Source organism: Pleurodeles waltl, chromosome 2_2 (assembly GCF_031143425.1).
Source record: "Pleurodeles waltl isolate 20211129_DDA chromosome 2_2, aPleWal1.hap1.20221129, whole genome shotgun sequence".
Lineage (NCBI taxonomy): Eukaryota > Metazoa > Chordata > Amphibia > Caudata > Salamandridae > Pleurodeles > Pleurodeles waltl.
The window spans coordinates 1,125,240,150-1,125,258,275 of record NC_090439.1 but is presented as its reverse complement, the minus strand read 5'-3'; the positions used below and the strand labels follow the sequence as shown (position 1 = coordinate 1,125,258,275).

Here is an 18,126-nt window from a genome sequence, read left to right as displayed (position 1 = left end):
TTCACTCTTTGTGACGTGTCTTTCCTGTGGGAAGAAAAAGACCCAGACTGACCCTCAATCAGTCTGCATTGTCTGCCTCTCAGAGTCCCACCAGCTTCATTCCTAGCCTCACTGTGAGAAACTGTCAAGAGGCAACCTGAAGGACAGAGAAAATATGAGACTTCATGGACTCCAAGAGAGAAGATAATCCATAGGAGGCTTTGGAGAACATCTACCTTTCTCCAAAGAGCCCTCCTCGCATCCAAAAGACCATCAGCAAGGCAGATCCAGATAAAAACGGCGAAAAACAAGGTCCAGATCGACATCAAGAGGTAGCATTTCGAAGAAAATACCTACCTGCTCGCCGTCGAGAACGCCCTTGAAAGCAAAGTCGGTGCACCGCTCGACGTCGGAGCACCCAACGCCGAAAGCCACATCGCCATCAAGAAGACATCACACATCGATGTCAAGATATTCCTCAACACCGAGATGACATTGAATACCACTTGCCTTTGAAGTCAACATTAGCATTACTACAACCATTGACGTCGAAGGCTCATTTGACGTCAAGACATGCCATGCCATTGAGACACAAGTCATCCATGTCGAAACAGCAGCCGACAACGGCATTAAGACCTACTGACATGACGTAGAAGGAGAAACATTCAACATCAACACATCAAAATGTGCCAGAATCTCAGATAATGGCGACACAAATTGTTGGGGTGACCATAACAGTACCCTGAACACCTTCTAGATCTATATCACAGTCACCAGCCAGCATTTCACCACTTTGGCTAGAAAGCTTGAAGAAAACAACGTTACCTGCAACACCTGAATCTGAATATTCACAGGTATATTTTCCATCCAGGAGAGAATACCTCCACCACAGTTCCCTCCAAGTACGTTATCAGTTCCTCCTACAACTCCATGTAGGAATATGCCTCCGTGACATCAGAGATCAAGAAGCCCTCGACGACACCGATCTAACTCTCCCACAAGATCCAGGACCAGATCTAGGCCCGCAAGATCAGAGACTCGCACGGATTACTCCACGCACAGAAGTAGAACAACTTTGTGGTCCACATCTTCCAGATCCTCAATTAAAGACTATTCACCTTCACTGTCCGATACTCCACGAACAAGGGTATCACTTGTGCATGACTTTGTAACTTTTAATCATGTCTTAATCTGTGGTGCAACAAAGTTGAACATGGATATTCCAACTCAATCAACATTGTCTTCTGTGATCTTTGAGACTTTGCATCACATACCAGCTTCAAGACCACTCTTACGTCTGGTACCAGGTCTATTTGAACCGGCAATGCAGATGTTTCTAACACCAGCAGCATTAAGATCCACAACATCTTGAATCCTAAAGAAATATGAAACTCCTGATCAGGACTATTATTCCTTAGAGCTGACCCTCCTCCAAATTTAGTTATTGTGGCAGCTGCACTAAATCCCATTCAGCAGCATCTACCTCATCCTTAGTACAACCGGACAAAGTAAGCAGATGGATTCACTAAGTAAGATGATGTGCAGAACATCGGTATCATTCATGAAGGTGGCTAGTGCATCTGCTTTACTCAGATGTTATGATAGATCCCTCTGAGATTCCTTATTGAGATTCACGGAAAATCTGCCCAAAGAAGACAAACATAATTTCTTAGAGATCCTGAATGAAGGTGGTTTGGTCTCAAACCAAATCATAAGTGCCGCTGCGGATGCATCAGATCTGGCTACACATAGATATGCACTTGCATATGTGCACAGAGATCTTCCTGGCTGCGACTTGCAGGACTAAATCCTGAGGCTCAATGCTGCATAATAACCCTTCCATTTTCGGGCAATACCCTCTTTGGTTCTCATGTGGATGAGGAGATGTCCAGGGTGAAGACTGAACTGAACACACTTTAGGCAGTAGGCCTTGAAAATAAAGAGTTCTGTAGGTGTCACAGGCCCTTCAATTGGAGTCTTTACCAGCAGAATGTTCAAACTCCTCTCTGGAAGCAGCATGAACAGGAGGCACGCTCTCACTGCGATCCTCGTAGTCGATCCAGAGGAAGGGGCGCACAGCAGCAGCAGCAGCTTGCAGCCCCGGGAAAATCTGTTTTAAAACAATGAGATGTTACATCCCCCTTCACTGTTTCCCACTCCAGTGGGGAAAAGTATTGTCCATCACTGGAAAGAGTGACAGAAAGGTCTTGAATATTGTACAGAATGGCTATTCTCTATGCTTCAAGTCCCTCCGTCAAACACTTCCCAGTACTAGTTGGCCCTCTTGCAGTCAGAAGTCTCTACCGTACTGCAAAAAGAGGCCATAGAGGAGGTCCAGTTTCATTGAAGGGATTCTGGAATCTATTCCAGTTACTTTCTAATAAAAAACAAAGGACCAAAGCAAGTATTCAGGCCCATCAAAGACCTTAGAGTACTCAACAATTATTTCTGCTGAGACAAATTCAGGATGCTAGCTCTGCACAAAATCTATCCACAGTTTGAGCAAGGGGATTAGATATGTGGGATTGACCTTCAGGATGCATACTTCCATATTCCAATCTCCTCAAAGCAGCGCTAATTTTTGTGTTTCAAGTGGGGATCTCATCACTACCAGTACAAAGTGCTACCATTCAGCCTCAAATCAGCTCAGCGAACATTCTCAAGTGCATGGCCGTGGTTGTAGTGTTCTTAAGGAGACAGAAGAACTTTGAGTATCTGTATCTCGACAACTGGCTGATAAAAAGCTCCTCCCCATCCCAAACAAAGAATCATTTTCACTTTTGTGTCAAGACTTTCTCAGACCTGGGCCTTCGCATCAACTTTCAAAGATCAACAGGCATTCCAGTTCAAAATCTACAATACTGAGGAGCTATACTTGATACACAATCCGCAAAAGTGTATCCTTTGGAGGAGAGACTGTCATCATTGCCTTAGAAATGTCACACTTTTCTGAGTTCTAATCAACCTTCTGCAAGGCAGATATCGTCCCTGCTAGGCTCCATGGCTTCATGCATCTTCATAGTGCCAAATAGGAGACTCCACATGAGACTCCTTCAACAGTGTTTGGAGGACCAGTGGAGTCAGCTTTCTAACCGTTGGGTGGACACACTCAGAATATCTCAAGATGCATGCCAGTCTCTTCCCATCGCGGTCTCAGAGGAACAGTCTCATAGTGAGGTTACTGTTTGACCAAGAACCACCCTCTCAGACACTGGTTACTGATGCCTTCCTTAAGGGATGGGGAGCTCACATGGCTTCCAACATTCAGACTTTGGTTTTTGGTCGGACAGGGAACAAACATACCACATAAACATGCTGGAACTCAGAGCAGCCCACCTGGCTTTGAAATCTTTCCGTCCAGTTCTCAAGACAAACTGCATTTTTGTTCAAACTGACAACTCGACAACCTTGCATTCCTTGAATAAGCAGGAAGGAACTCACTCTTGCCCTCTATCTCAAGAAGCCCAGACCATCTGGAAATGGCTGCCAGCCAGGAATCTCACAATCATGACAATCCATCTGCCAGGAAATCAAAACGTACAGGAAGAGGATCTCAGCCGCAGTTTCCAAGACAATCACGACTAGGTTCTCAACGACAACGTCTTGGAAGCCATTTTTCAGGAGTGGGGATATCCCCACATAGACTTCTTTGCAGACGCCAACTACAGAAAATGACACACCTACGCGTCCAGGTTCCCCCAACCAGGGTTGCAGGGGAATGCCCTTTTGATAAATTGGTCAGAGAAATATTCTCGTAGCCACAGAGTGGCCTCGCCAGTGGTGGTTCACAGATCTCCTACATCTCTCGGAGGGGCCTCACAAGAGATCTCCTTGCTGACAGGATCTCCTGTCCAGGTTGGGGGGGGCAGATCCCAACCTCTCGTCCCTGAACTTGACAGCATGGCTCCTGAATTCCTTTAATATGGGCATTTAGGACTTCCTAAGGAGTGTATGGATATTCTTAAGGAGGCCCTCCACCAGACGTTCATATGCTTTCAAATGGAAGAGGTTCTATTTGTGTTGTACACAAAATGGTCCCAACCCATTTTACAGGGAGTGCAGAATTATTAGGCAAGTTGTATTTTTGAGGATTAATTTTATTATTGAACAACAACCATGTTCTCAATGAACCCAAAAAACTCATTAATATCAAAGCTGAATATTTTTGGAAGTAGTTTTTAGTTTGTTTTTAGTTTTAGCTATGTTAGGGGGATATCTGTGTGTGCAGGTGACTATTACTGTGCATAATTATTAGGCAACTTAACAAAAAACAAATATATACCCATTTCAATTATTTATTATTACCTGTGAAACCAATATAACATCTCAACATTCACAAATATACATTTCTGACATTCAAAAACAAAACAAAAACAAATCAGTGACCAATATAGCCACCTTTCTTTGCAAGGACACTCAAAAGCCTGCCATCCATGGATTCTGTCAGTGTTTTGATCTGTTCACCATCAACATTGCGTGCAGCAGCAACCACAGCCTCCCAGACACTGTTCAGAGAGGTGTACTGTTTTCCCTCCTTGTAAATCTCACATTTGATGATGGACCACAGGTTCTCAATGGGGTTCAGATCAGGTGAACAAGGAGGCCATGTCATTAGATTTCCTTCTTTTATACCCTTTCTTGCCAGCCACGCTGTGGAGTACTTGGACGCGTGTGATGGAGCATTGTCCTGCATGAAAATCATGTTTTTCTTGAAGGATGCAGACTTCTTCCTGTACCACTGCTTGAAGAAGGTGTCTTCCAGGAACTGGCAGTAGGACTGGGAGTTGAGCTTGACTCCATCCTCAACCCGAAAAGGCCCCACAAGCTCATCTTTGATGATACCAGCCCAAACCAGTACTCCACCTCCACCTTGCTGGCGTCTGAGTCGGACTGGAGCTCTCTGCCCTTTACCAATCCAGCCACGGGCCCATCCATCTGGCCCATCAAGACTCACTCTCATTTCCTCAGTCCATAAAACCTTAGAAAAATCAGTCTTGAGATATTTCTTGGCCCAGTCTTGACGTTTCAGCTTGTGTGTCTTGTTCAGTGGTGGTCGTCTTTCAGCCTTTCTTACCTTGGCCATGTCTCTGAGTATTGCACACCTTGTGCTTTTGGGCACTCCAGTGATGTTGCAGCTCTGAAATATGGCCAAACTGGTGGCAAGTGGCATTGTGGCAGCTGCACGCTTGACTTTTCTCAGTTCATGGGCAGTTATTTTGCGCCTTGGTTTTTCCACACGCTTCTTGCGACCCTGTTGACTATTTTGAATGAAACGCTTCATTGTTCGATGATCACGCTTCAGAAGCTTTGCAATTTTAAGAGTGCTGCATCCCTCTGCAAGATATCTCACTATTTTTGACTTTTCTGAGCCTGTCAAGTCCTTCTTTTGACCCATTTTGCCAAAGGAAAGGAAGTTGCCTAATAATTATGCACACCTGATATAGGGTGTTGATGTCATTAGACCACACCCCTTCTCATTACAGAGATGCACATCACCTAATATGCTTAATTGGTAGTAGGCTTTCAAGCCTATACAGCTTGGAGTAAGACAACATGCATAAAGAGGATGATGTGGTCAAAATACTCATTTGCCTAATAATTCTGCACTCCCTGTAATGTAAAGAAGGTGCACTCATCCTATATCTCCTTCATTCGGCTAAATTAGGGCTACAGTTCTCTTCCTTTAGAGTACACTTATCAGCATTTACAGCGTGCAGGACATCTCACTCTCGAATATCCTTTTTTCAGAATCACAGTGGTAAAATATTTTCTTGAAGGGCTCAAAAAAGTTTTTCCTCCAGTCAGGAATCCTTCTCCTCCATGGGAACAACATTGTCTTTTTCAAATTGATGGGCCCTCCATTTGAGCCAATCCATAAAGACTCTTTACAAAATCTCACATGGAAAGCAGCTTTTTTGGTGGCTATCATTTCTGCCCGTAGAGTAAGTGAAATTCAAGCTCTGTGTTAAAAAATTCCACACACTGTCTTCCTTTCCAACAGAGCGGTCATGAGGACTCATCCCAGTTTCTTTTTTTATCAAAGGTTATTTCGGAGTTCCATAATAATCAGGCTGTCTCACTACCTACATTCTTTCCAAACCCTTCAAATCCAGCTGAAAGGTCTCTACATTCACTGGATGTTAAGAGAGTGTTGAAATTCACCTTAGACAAGACTATCAGGAAAATGGACCACCTGTTGGTAAACTATGGTCCAGTGCAGACAGATTTAGCCTAATCTAAACAGTCAATTTTCAGATGGATCGTGTCATCCATGCTACTGTCTTATCAGTTGGCAAAGAGATCATTACAAGCTAGACCTAGAGTGTCCTCTACTAGAGGAAAAACTGCGACCTCAGCTCTGTTGAGAAAGTTACCAATTTCTGAGATCTGTAAAGCCACTACTTGGAAATCTGCCCACATCTTTACTAGGCATTACTGCCTGATTTTAGATGCTAATGCAGATACTCAAGTAGGAATCTTTTTTATTAAATGTTGGAGCTGTTTTCTGCATTTCCATCTGCCTGTTGGGATGAAGATTCCCTGTAAGAGAAGACTAAATTGCTTACCTGCAATCTTAGTTCTCTTCCAGGGGAATCCTCATCAAAGCCATAACCAACCCACCCACCTCCCCGGACTAAAGCCATTACAGTTCTCAACAATTTTCTTTATACAGAATCCTATGCTTTTCCATAAACATGACCTGACCTGTCACCTGTGTTGTATGATGGGATACAGGGGTGCTGTGAGGTTCTAAAAGGCACAGTGCCACTTTTTATGTGATTACTTTGAATGCAGCCTATTGGCTAACAATGCTTCATATTCCCTTTCCTTTTGAATAAAGGTTTGTGGAAGGCTGCCTATAGTCAGACCTTTTCTTTACATCAAATGTATTGAAGATCATTATTTGAAAAGAAAAAGTAAATGTAATCTGATCTTTTTTAGCCCTTTTCTATAGGCTGCAAGTTGTGTGTGTGTATATGTGTGTGTATATAAGTGTGTGTGTGTATATATATATATATATATATATATATATATATATATATATATATACATGCACAGTAGGTAGTTATAGTTAGGACCTAGTTTCCGAAGGATTCTTTTTTTTTGACTTGCCTATATCTTTGGCACCGTTTGACGGTTCTTCACAAAATTTTCCCAAAAAGTACCCTGGTGATTCTCGTTGCGCATGGAAAGTTTGGAGGTGATCCTTCAAGTGGGGCGGCCGAGAAAAAAAGTGGGGGGAGGGGAAGTTGTGTTTCCCATGTTAATTCCCTTAGGACCTTTAGGCACAACTACAACCCAAACCACTGGACGGAATTACACCAAATTTGGCAAAAAGCTTTCAGTTCGCAGATTACACTTTGGTTTATTTGGTGTTAATCTGTTCAGTAATTTTTTAGATATTAAAGGAAATCCAAATTTGTATATCTGGGCTTGCGAATAATTGGCAAATGTTCGCAAATGCGCTCACGAAAAGAAGCGCTGTAATTGGTTGATTGCAACCTGACGAGAAAGTTGCGGACGCCATTTTCTTTCACCTGACACAGTCCCAGGGGTGAAAATCATAATTGAAAGTGGCATAAGAGGTCAGGGTGGAGGTACCTTGACCCCAGGAGTGTGATATAGGTGTGTTTTAGGGGAAAATTATGGGTTTTAAATAATTTTGCGCCACCATGTGCGTAATTCGCGAATTATTTGCACAATATTTGTGAATATGAAAAAATATGGGAGAGAAACCACAGACTCATTCATACATTAATTCATTCACTTGTACATGCACTCAGTTACTTATGTCCACTCGCCTACCCACTCAGACATTTATGCACCCACTCAGACCCTCATGCACCCACTCAGGCACTGATGCACCCACTCACAGCCCCAGTGAGACACTAATGCACCCACTGAGACACTCATACACCCACTCACAGACCCAGTGAAACCCTCACACATCCTTTTACAGACCCACTCAGACACTGACTCACCCACTCACAGACCATTCAGACCCTCATGCACCAACTTACAGACCCATTCAGACACTGATGCACCCACTCACAGACCCACTGAAGGCTTCACCCATCCACTCACAGATCTACTCAGAAACTGACTCACTGACTCACCCACTCACAGACCATTGAGACCCTCATGCACCCACTCACAGACCCATTCAGACACTGATGCACCCACTCACAGACCCATTCAGACACTGATGCACCCACTCACAGACCCAGTGAGACACTGATGCACCCATACACAGACCAACTGAGACACTCATGCACCCACTGACAGACCACTCGGAGCCTCATGCACCCACTCACAGACCCATTTGGCCACTGACGCACCCACTCACTGACCCTCTCAGACCCTCACACACCCACTCACAGACCTACTCAGATACCCAGTCACAGACCCACTTAGACTGTCATGCTCCCACTTACAGACCCACTCAGACACTGAAGAACCCACCCACTGACCCACTCAGACCCTCATGCACCCACTCACAGACCCACTGAGACCCTCACGCACCCAATCACAAATCCACTCACTCTCATGCACTCAGTCAGTCCTGCAAAGACAAAACGAATCCACTCACAGACCCACTCAGACCCTCATACACTCATTCAGACCCTCACACATCCACTCAGAAATCCACTCAGACCCTCATGCTCCCACTCACAGACCCACTGAGACACTGACACACCCACTCACAGACCCACTCAGACACTAATGCACCCACTCTCAGACCCTCACGCACCCACTTTCAAACCCAGACAGACACCTTCACACCCAGAGAAACCCTGTAACACATATTCTCACACAAAGAGAGACAGACTACTCGGCCCTGTGCAGCCCAGGATTGGGTGGTTATAGGGTTTGGCCTGCTCGGGCCTGGCCACTGCCCAGGCCCTTGGCCTAACCCTTGCAACCGCAGCAGTGCGTGTGGCAGTGGTTGGATTAACGTATAGTAATGAAAATTACTTTACGTTTTTTTAAAAATGTGGAAAATCACTGAAAACAACAAAGGTTACAGGGATGTTATAGTTAGGAAATAGAATTTAAAAAACCTTATAAATTCACTTAAGAACCAAAGGTTACAGAGACGTTATAGTTAGGTTGTGAATTTACTTGTACAAAACCATAGAAATTCAGCAGTTTAAATTACAGTTCTTTCAAGTAACTATAACACACGGCTTAAGATAACTATAACTCGCGCCCTCACCATGCACTGCTAATTACCCCACAAATTTCAGAGCTCATGACATCTTTGATAACATCATTGATAATGACTCTGTAACATCTGCAGTAAAACTATTGATCAGGTTACTGCATGGCAAGGCGTGAGTTATAGTTACCTATGGGCGCGAGATATAGTTAGTTGAAAGAACTCTATAACTGCTGAATTTCTGTGGTTTTGTACTAGAATCCACTACCCTTCAAATCATACATTGACTCTGTTTTTGCCTTTGACCCCGTACAGAGTTTGGTTGCCTTTGTGGTGTTTAACGCATGCGTACATACATAGGACAATGGTAGACATTGGTGCCCATGCACTGAAGCCTATGCTGGATAGTAATGTATGTAGAATTTGAATGCTATAATAGGCCCTCAGAAGGCCATTGTTGCTCATAAGGGGTCGCACTCATTAGGACAAAAGAATTATTTCTCCAGTATTGGAACTTTCATAGATTCACATGCTTGAATCATTCCCCGTCGTCGAGACGGGAGTCCCCGGTACCTTTAATTAAGTAGTACCAACATAGGTTTAAACCTAAAGGCCCTTAGGCCTCCTGGTTTAGCATTATATCAGAGTCATTTTAAGAAAAGGGACCAAACGTTAGGGCCCACCAATCAGACGACACCACCCTCTAGAACCTTCCTGAGAGAAGCTCCAGGTCCTCAGACTTTCTAAGCACAGGTGCATAGCGGATATAATAGAGATAAGAGAGGTGAAGGTGAGCTTCTCCGGGGAGGCGGGTGGGTCGCATGCGAATCCAATACTGGAGAACTAAAGTTACGGGTAAGTAACTCATTTTCTTACTCCAGTATTGGAACTTTCATAGAGTCACGTGCTTGATTCAGAGTAGTAAGCAGTATTAATGCACATTGTATAACATGTGCTGGGGAGTCCCCTCAGAGCTCTGCTCTTCTCAAATTTTGGAATACCCAGAAAGTTATACTCTTCACAGCTAATTCTGACTGGTAGCTGGTAAGCCCTCCGCCATGTCTGACAAGGAGATGAAGGGCCTATTCAGATCCTGCAAGACCTGTGGAAAAAAGAGGTTACACTCTGAAGACCCTCACCTGAACTGCATATATTGCCTTTACCCAGACCACTCTGCCAAAGACTGCAAGGTATGTCGCTCCTTCTCCTCTAAAACCCTGAAGGATAGAGAGGGCAGATTATTGAAATGGCTGCAAAAACTTAAATCTAGAGATAATTCTGAGAGCAATGATTCCTCCACATCTTCCAGGAGATCCCATGAAAGAGCAAGATCTCCTCACTCAAGGTCTTCCTCAGAACAGCCAAGAAAGGCCTATGAAAAGCATGCCTCAAGGTATTACAAAGGTCGCAGCCCTGCTTCATCACCTCACAAATTCTCCGCAAAAGGGGAAAGAGGACATTTCGGCAGGTCAGAAAGGGATAAAAAATCATCTTCTGTGCCTCCTTCTGAGTCAGCTGAACTGTTTAAAAGACTTCCACAGACCACTTGTCAAAACCCAACCATCTACGAGGACGGCAACGAAGCGATCCGTTCCACAGTTGACGATGGTTTCTGTATTAATACCGTCAACGGCCCCTCCGATGATAACGTCGATGAGTCACCCACCGTCGATGAGGACAACGTCGACGACATCATCGTCGACAAAGACCTATACGTCATCATCGTTTACGACGGTAACCATGGCTTCTTTATTACCGTCTTCATCGACCCCATCAACGGTAGCTTCCACCACGAAACCATCAACAGTTAAGATATCCTCAAAATCTGCAGCAACGATTGAAGCATTGACGAGCGCTCCTGTCACGCCGCCGACGAAGGTGTCTACGACGCTGTTGACAAGCTCGTCGACGAGGGAAAAAGTACACAAAACACAAGAAACAACAGCAATTACACTGGAGCATACTTCTCCTAGTAAGATAACCCCTCTATTGCCAGTCCATCTCTTGGAGGGTGATGACAAATCAGATGATGAGGGTCCATTTGGGACAGCGCACAGTCCCTCCCAGTTGAATGTAAAGTACCAGGACGACAATGATGAGTATGGCAAAACTTATGACCCACAATACTACTCAGGTGATCAAGCATATCAAGAGGGTTTTTATATGCCGAACACTTTAATATCTGACTTGCGAGTGATGTTAGACAACCATAGTAGGCACTTTCCTGCTACAGAAGAGGTGCAACCTCAGCCACCATCATCTCCAGTTTCTCAGGTAGCCACCCCATGTCAGAGGCCGACTACTCTACCACTGACGAATGTGGTCACACCGGATATGACCCTCCCACATGAGAATGCCTTATGAGTATATTATTCCAGCTCCACCTTCTCCTTCACCTTCAGAGGTAGATTCACCTCCGGAGGGCATCGGAGGATTCCACAATTTTATGGAAAGGGCTGCTAAGCGTTTTGCACTTCCAATGCCATCCAAGCAAACTGATTGCTTTCTATATGACTTTAAGGAGTCATTCCAAAAATCAGTACGCTCACTGCCACTAGTCAGTTACATATGGGAGGAAGGTTTGAAAGTCATGCAAAACCCAGCGACAGTCACAGCAGTGCTTCCACGCCTGGATAAAAAGTATAAAGCACCTGAAGATGCCCCAGCATGCTTGACTGGTCACCCTCACCCAGATTCGGTGGTAACACAAGCAGCCCAAAAAAGATCAAAAAATCCTTCTACGCCAATTTCCGCACCTCCGGAAAAGGAAGGTAGACGATTGGACAATATTGGGAAAAGATTTTCCTCAGTGTGTAGTCTAACTATAAGAGCGGCTGACTCCCTGGCGGTGTTAGCCAGATATGACAGACAATTATGGGCTGACATCGCCCCATTTCTTGATCAACTGACGGAGGACACTAAGGCAGAAGCTAAAAAGAAATTACATGAGGGAGAACGCACACCATCAGAGATAATAGATTGTGCGATGGACATAGCCACTACTGCGTTTGGTCAGCTTGCAGGGGCTGCCGTCCTCAGAAGGCAAGGTTGGCTGTAGGCCACTTCATTCTGCCCTGAAGTACAGAATAAAATACTAGACCTTCCATTTGATGGCCAAGTGTTTTTGGGCAAACATATTGACGAGGCATTACAGTCGATAAAATCCGACACGGAGACTGCAAAATCTTTGGGAACACTGCAGTTTCGAAAGTCTTCCTTTCGAGCCACGAGAGGACGTAGAATGCCTTCATATAGGGGAGGTTACCAGCACTTCAGATATCCGTCGTTCGCATCCACCTCTCAACAATTTCGACAGCAATACTCCCAAAGACAACCTCCGCAAGCAGCTTACAGTGGGTCTACCTCCAGGGGACGTTTAGCTCGTCTAACTGAAGACACTGCTCGCAGAGCATGATGTATCCAGGGCTCCGGCTACCCCCAAAACACCTACCCCCAAATCTATGTGAAAAAATCTCACTATTTCTCCAGAAATCGCAAATCATAACATCCGACCAGTGGGTCTTACAACTGGTAAAGTGTGGACACACGCTGGAGTTTGTCCAAATACCTCCCCCCAATTCTCCTTGCAAGACATCCCCAAAGTATCTGCAACAACTCAAGAGAGAGATCAACAAAAAGCTCCTCATGGGCGCAATAGAAAAGGACGTCCTTGTTCAGTTGAACTAGGGAGACTTTGTCTACCCTAGACCTGAAGGATGCATATTTCCACATCCCAATTCATCCAGCCCACAGACAGTACCTAAGATTCATGGTAGCCGGAAGCCACTTTCAATTTTGAGTTCTTCCATTCGGTCTAAAATCAGCTCCCAGGATATTCACAAAGTGCCTAGCTCCTGTTTCCGCCTTTCTCAGGAGAAGAAAACATCAAGTATTCCCATACTTAGACGACTGGCTGATAGAAGCAGACACCTTCTCAGCAGCACGCAGGTCAACAAGAAAGTGAATTGCCTTACTCAACAGCTTAGGTGTAACTATAAACTGGGAGAAATCCAAGCCACAACCCAGCATTGCCTGCCCCACTGTAGAAAGACAACAAAAACTGCTATCTCTGGAGAAGTCAGTACAAAGAAAAGAATCAATTTCATTACGCCTTTACAAATCGTTATTGGGGATGATGTCTTCATGCATACCTCTAGTTCCTTTCTGCCGACTCAAAATGCGCCCCCTCCAAGAACAGCTCAGTCTGCAATGGGTCCAGGTCTCAGGAAGCTTTGAAGATCACATCAAGATCACTCTGGCCATCACAAAGGTTCTGGTATGGTGGTCTCAGAAACATCATCTTTCCATCGGCCTGTCTTTTCTTCGTCGCCCAGCCCGGTGGATAATCACCACGGATGCCTCACTAGTGGGTTGGAGAGCAGTTTTGCAGGACCTGCAGATAAGTGGCAAATGGCCACCATCAATTCGAACAATGCACATCAATCTGCTAGAGCTAAAAGCAGTCCGCCTAGCCTTGCAGGCGTTCCTCCCAAAGATAGCCAATTCAGAGGTGTTAATAAGGACAGAGTACCAGTACGATGCATTACTTCAACAAACAGGGAGGCACAAGATCCCTTCCTCTCTCCAAGGAAGCTCAGGTGATATGGAAGGTGGCGATAAAGCATGGACTACTCCTAACAGCATCTCACCTTCCAGGCATTCAGAACAAGATAGCAGACTAAAATCAGTCTGTCACGAATGGGAACTGGACCAGTCCACGGCCAATCACCAATTCTCCCAGTGGGGATCACCGAACCTTGACCTCTTCGCCAGCCGATCAAACACTAAATGCCAATACTACGCAAGCTGGCATCACCAACGGGGATCATGGGGGAATGCGTTTTCCATTGCATGGTCAGGAATCTTTGCCTACGCTCTTCCGCCCATTCCTTTGATTCCGAGAGTCCTAACCAAAATGAAGAGGGAACCATGCATGCTGATACTGATAGCCCCATACTGGCCTCGCCAGCATTTGTTCACGGAGCTTCTTCTCCTGTCAGTGAAGCCTCGCATCCCACTGAAAATATCTCTGCACCTGCTAACAATGAACAACAGACAAGTCTTTCATCTGAATCCTCAATCAATGCAGCTGTCTGAGCACCTTGAGTTCGCACACCTCACATTCCGCAGGGTGCAGAGATATACTGTCAAAAGCCAGGGTAAATAGCACCACAAAGCATATTCATATAAATGGAAGAGATTTTGTTTGTGGTGCTAACGACAACAGATTGATCCTATTTCCTTATCACCGAAACAAATATTGTCTTATTGGCGCACTCGGGTCTTGCCCATTCCTCCATAAAGGTTCACCTGGCGGCAGTTGCGTCTTATAGACGGTCAGATACTTCACCTTCATTATGGTCTTCCAGATTGATTTAACGATTTCTAAAAGGGCTTTTCAGAATTTTTCCACCTTTCCTCCCTCCTGGAATCCAAACATTGTTCATGCGCAACTCATGAAGCAACCATTTGAACCAATCCATAGAGCTTCTACGAGATTCCTTTCCTGAAAAGTAGCTCTCCTTATTGCTCTGACATCAGCCAGGAGAGTCGGTGAGAAACAAGAACTATCTACACAAGATCCCTTTCTACAGATTAAACAAGATAGAATAATCTTACGCACAAACCCACGTTTCATACCAAAAGTTCCCTCGGACTTCCTTTTAAATAAACCCTTAATTTTGAAGACATTCTTTCCAAATCCTACAACTCCAGCCGAGAAGGCTCTACACTCTTTAGACATTAAAAGATGCATTAAATTCTATCTGGACAGGACAAAAGCATTTTGCAAAACCAGCCAACTTATTGTGGCTTTTATCGCACCCAGACTGGGTCAACCGGTCTGCAAACAGAGCATCGCAAGATGGATTTCTTCAGCAATCCGGTTTTGTCATCAAGCAGCGTACAAGCCACTGCAAACCTCTGTTCGTGCTCATTCAACGCGTGCAATATCCTCATCAGCAGCACTATTTGCATTTGGATGCATTGTCTCAAGGAGAAGTAGCGGTGGGCCAGGCAGTCCTCAGGTGAACTATATCTCTCCTCCCATCATCCTAAATTCGGATATGCACATTGCATATATAAAAAAGAATTACAAAAAAAAGGAGTTTGAAATGCAGGGTAAAATTCTCATAAAAGTCTAATATCTAATGTTTAGAACTTTAAGTTATGTATATGTTTATTTATTTAGACATGCAATGAATATATGTATGGAATAAAGATACGTGTTATACAGTGTGCATCAACACTGCTTACTACTCTGATTAAAGCATGGGAATCTATGAAAGTTCCAATACTGGAGTAAGAAAATGAGTTACTTACCTGTAACTTTACTTCTCCAGTATTGGAATCTTTCATAGATTCACATGCGACCCGCCCGCCTCCCCGGACAAGCTCACCTTGATCTCTATTATATCCTCTATGCACTTGTGATTAGAAAATCTGAGGAACTGGAGCTTCTCTCAGGAAGGTTCTAGAGGGTGGTGTCGTCTGATTGGTGGGCCCTTAAGTTTGATCCTTTTTTATTAAAATGACTCTGATAGATTGCTAAACTAAGAGGCCTAAGGGCCTTCAGGTTTAAACCTATGTTAGGACTATTTAATTAAAGGTACCGGGGACTCCCGTCTCGACGACGGGGAATGACTCAATCATGTGAATCTATGAAAGATTCCAATACTGGAGAATTAAAGTTACAAGTAAGTAACTTATTTTCTTGTGTGGATTTACGCTCTGCACTTAAGAGGAATCTGTTATTTGCCTTGGTATTGTGCTAGTAGTAATCATGACAGTGCCTCAGAAAGTCATGAAATTCTAAATTAAGTAGAATTCTCCAGAATCTTTTATAGTAATCCTGGAGCATATTTTGTAGATTACTAACTAGAGACCATGGCATTTCAACGTATTGTTCCTGTTCCAGGAGGCCATAACCAATATATTTCTCCTGATATTGCTCAGTCTGTTTGTCTGATGCATAAAATTGATCTCCATAATACTCCTTATCTCGCCATCCTTCTGGCATTTGACTTGAAACTCAGATGGGCTATAAGCTACTCCAAAGAGGCCATTATCCTCTCACTTGTCATAATCCAGCAAGTGTGCCGGTGGGCAGGGTGAAACCTTGCTCGGCAATGCATGACCAGGTAAAACTGTCTCTGCTGATGCGTTTTCCCTTATGAGAATTCTAGACAATGGCAGAAATGAATTTTTCATCTTCTCATTCTAATAGCTCCCACTTGGGTTTGTCGACCATGGTTCACCACACTACTCAGACTTTTCGTGGTGCCTCAAGAGAAGGTTCTCCTCAACCCAGATCTTCTGTGTCACAACCACGGGGAAATTCAGACACCCAAATCCAAAGGAACTCAAACTTGCGATTTGGCTCCGGAGGTCATAGAGTTTGGTTACCTCAATTTCCTACAAGAATGACCATTCTCAAAGAACCCCGTAAACCCACAACAAGAGCATGTTACGCTGCTAAGTGTAAAAGATTTGCTTTCTACTGTCACAGTAAACACATTGATCCGTTATTGTCTGTTATCTACTTTATTTGCAGACCTCCGGTCTAGCGTACACTTCAACACAATTACCTCTGGCTACAGTTGCCACCTACTTACAACACAGACAGAATTCATCACTGTTCAAAGTACCATTCATTAAAGCATTCATGGAAGGACTTAAGAGTAATTCCATCTAGGGTTACCCCCGCACCTACATGGAATCTTAAAATTGTACTTACCAAACTTATGGGTCCACCATTCTAACCATTGCATAAATGCCCAATCCAATTTCTATCTTGAGAGGTTGCTTTTTTAGTAGCCATCACTTCACTTAGACATGTCAGTGACCTCCAGGCATTAACCTTGGAAGAACCTTTCTTCCAACTACACAGGGGCAAAGTAGTCTTTCGAACTGAACCAAAATTCCTACCAAAGGTAGTCTCTTCTTTCCACCTAAACCAGTCAGTTGAATTACGTTTTTTCTTTCCGCAACCTAATGCAGTTGTAGAAAGAGCCCTTCGTATATTAGATATAAAAAGAGCTTTGTTGTATTATATTGATAGTACTAAAGATTTTCATAAAACCACACAACTTTTTGTAGCCTTTTCACCCCCTCACACTGGGAAACCCATATCCAAATTAGGCAGTTCAGGATGGATAATTAAATGCATTCAAACATGTTAACTCCTAGCACAAATTCTACTCGTAAAATAGGAGCATCTGTGGCTTTCTTGTGCAAAATATCAATAGCTGAAATCTGTAAAGCAGCTACATGGTCAGCTCCACACACCTTCACTAAGCATTACTGTGTGGCTGTATTAGCACACCAACAAGCAAACTTAGTTCAGGCAGTGCTACTTACAATTTTTCAAACAACTGCAACACCCACAGGTTAGCCTTCGCTTTCTAGAGGGCACTGCTTTATAGTCTATGCGCAGCATGTGTATCTACAGCCACACATACCATTGAACGGATTATGTTACTAACCCAGTAAGCATCTGTTCATGGCATGTAGTGCTGTAGATTCACATGCGCCCACCCTCCTCCCCGGACAAGTGTGACTGTTGCAGTGCTTTTATAATATTCTCAGATGCATTGACCTTTCGTTACTAACACTTACTTACACTCCATTTTCACCCGACTGCGGGAAAACAATCAAACAGTGGAGTCGATGCCCATGCGCACTATCACCGAGAGGAGGAGTCACTTTGCCTCTTGACTCGAGAGACTTCTTCGAAATAAAACAACCTGCACACATCCAGATCTGACACTAGCTGGAAGGAGTATACACAGCATGTGAATCTACAGCACTACATGCCACAAACAAATGCATACATGTTAAGTAACATAGGGCCAGATGTAGGAAAAAATCAAATTGCGACTTGCAATTTGCGAGTCTGTGCGACTCGCAAATTGCAAGTCGCAATTTGACATGCAGAAAGGTGTCTCAGACACCTTCTGCAACTCGCAATGGGGTCGCAAAGACCCACC

General features: G+C 44.1%; 1 protein-coding gene across 3 annotated transcripts in view; it reads left to right on the top strand.

The window, feature by feature from the left end:
• LOC138282926 (microtubule-actin cross-linking factor 1, isoforms 6/7-like) overlaps positions 1-18,126 on the top strand; it is a 533,430-nt gene that overhangs the window by 283,210 nt on the left and 232,094 nt on the right. The gene's annotated exons all lie outside the window — the stretch shown is intronic.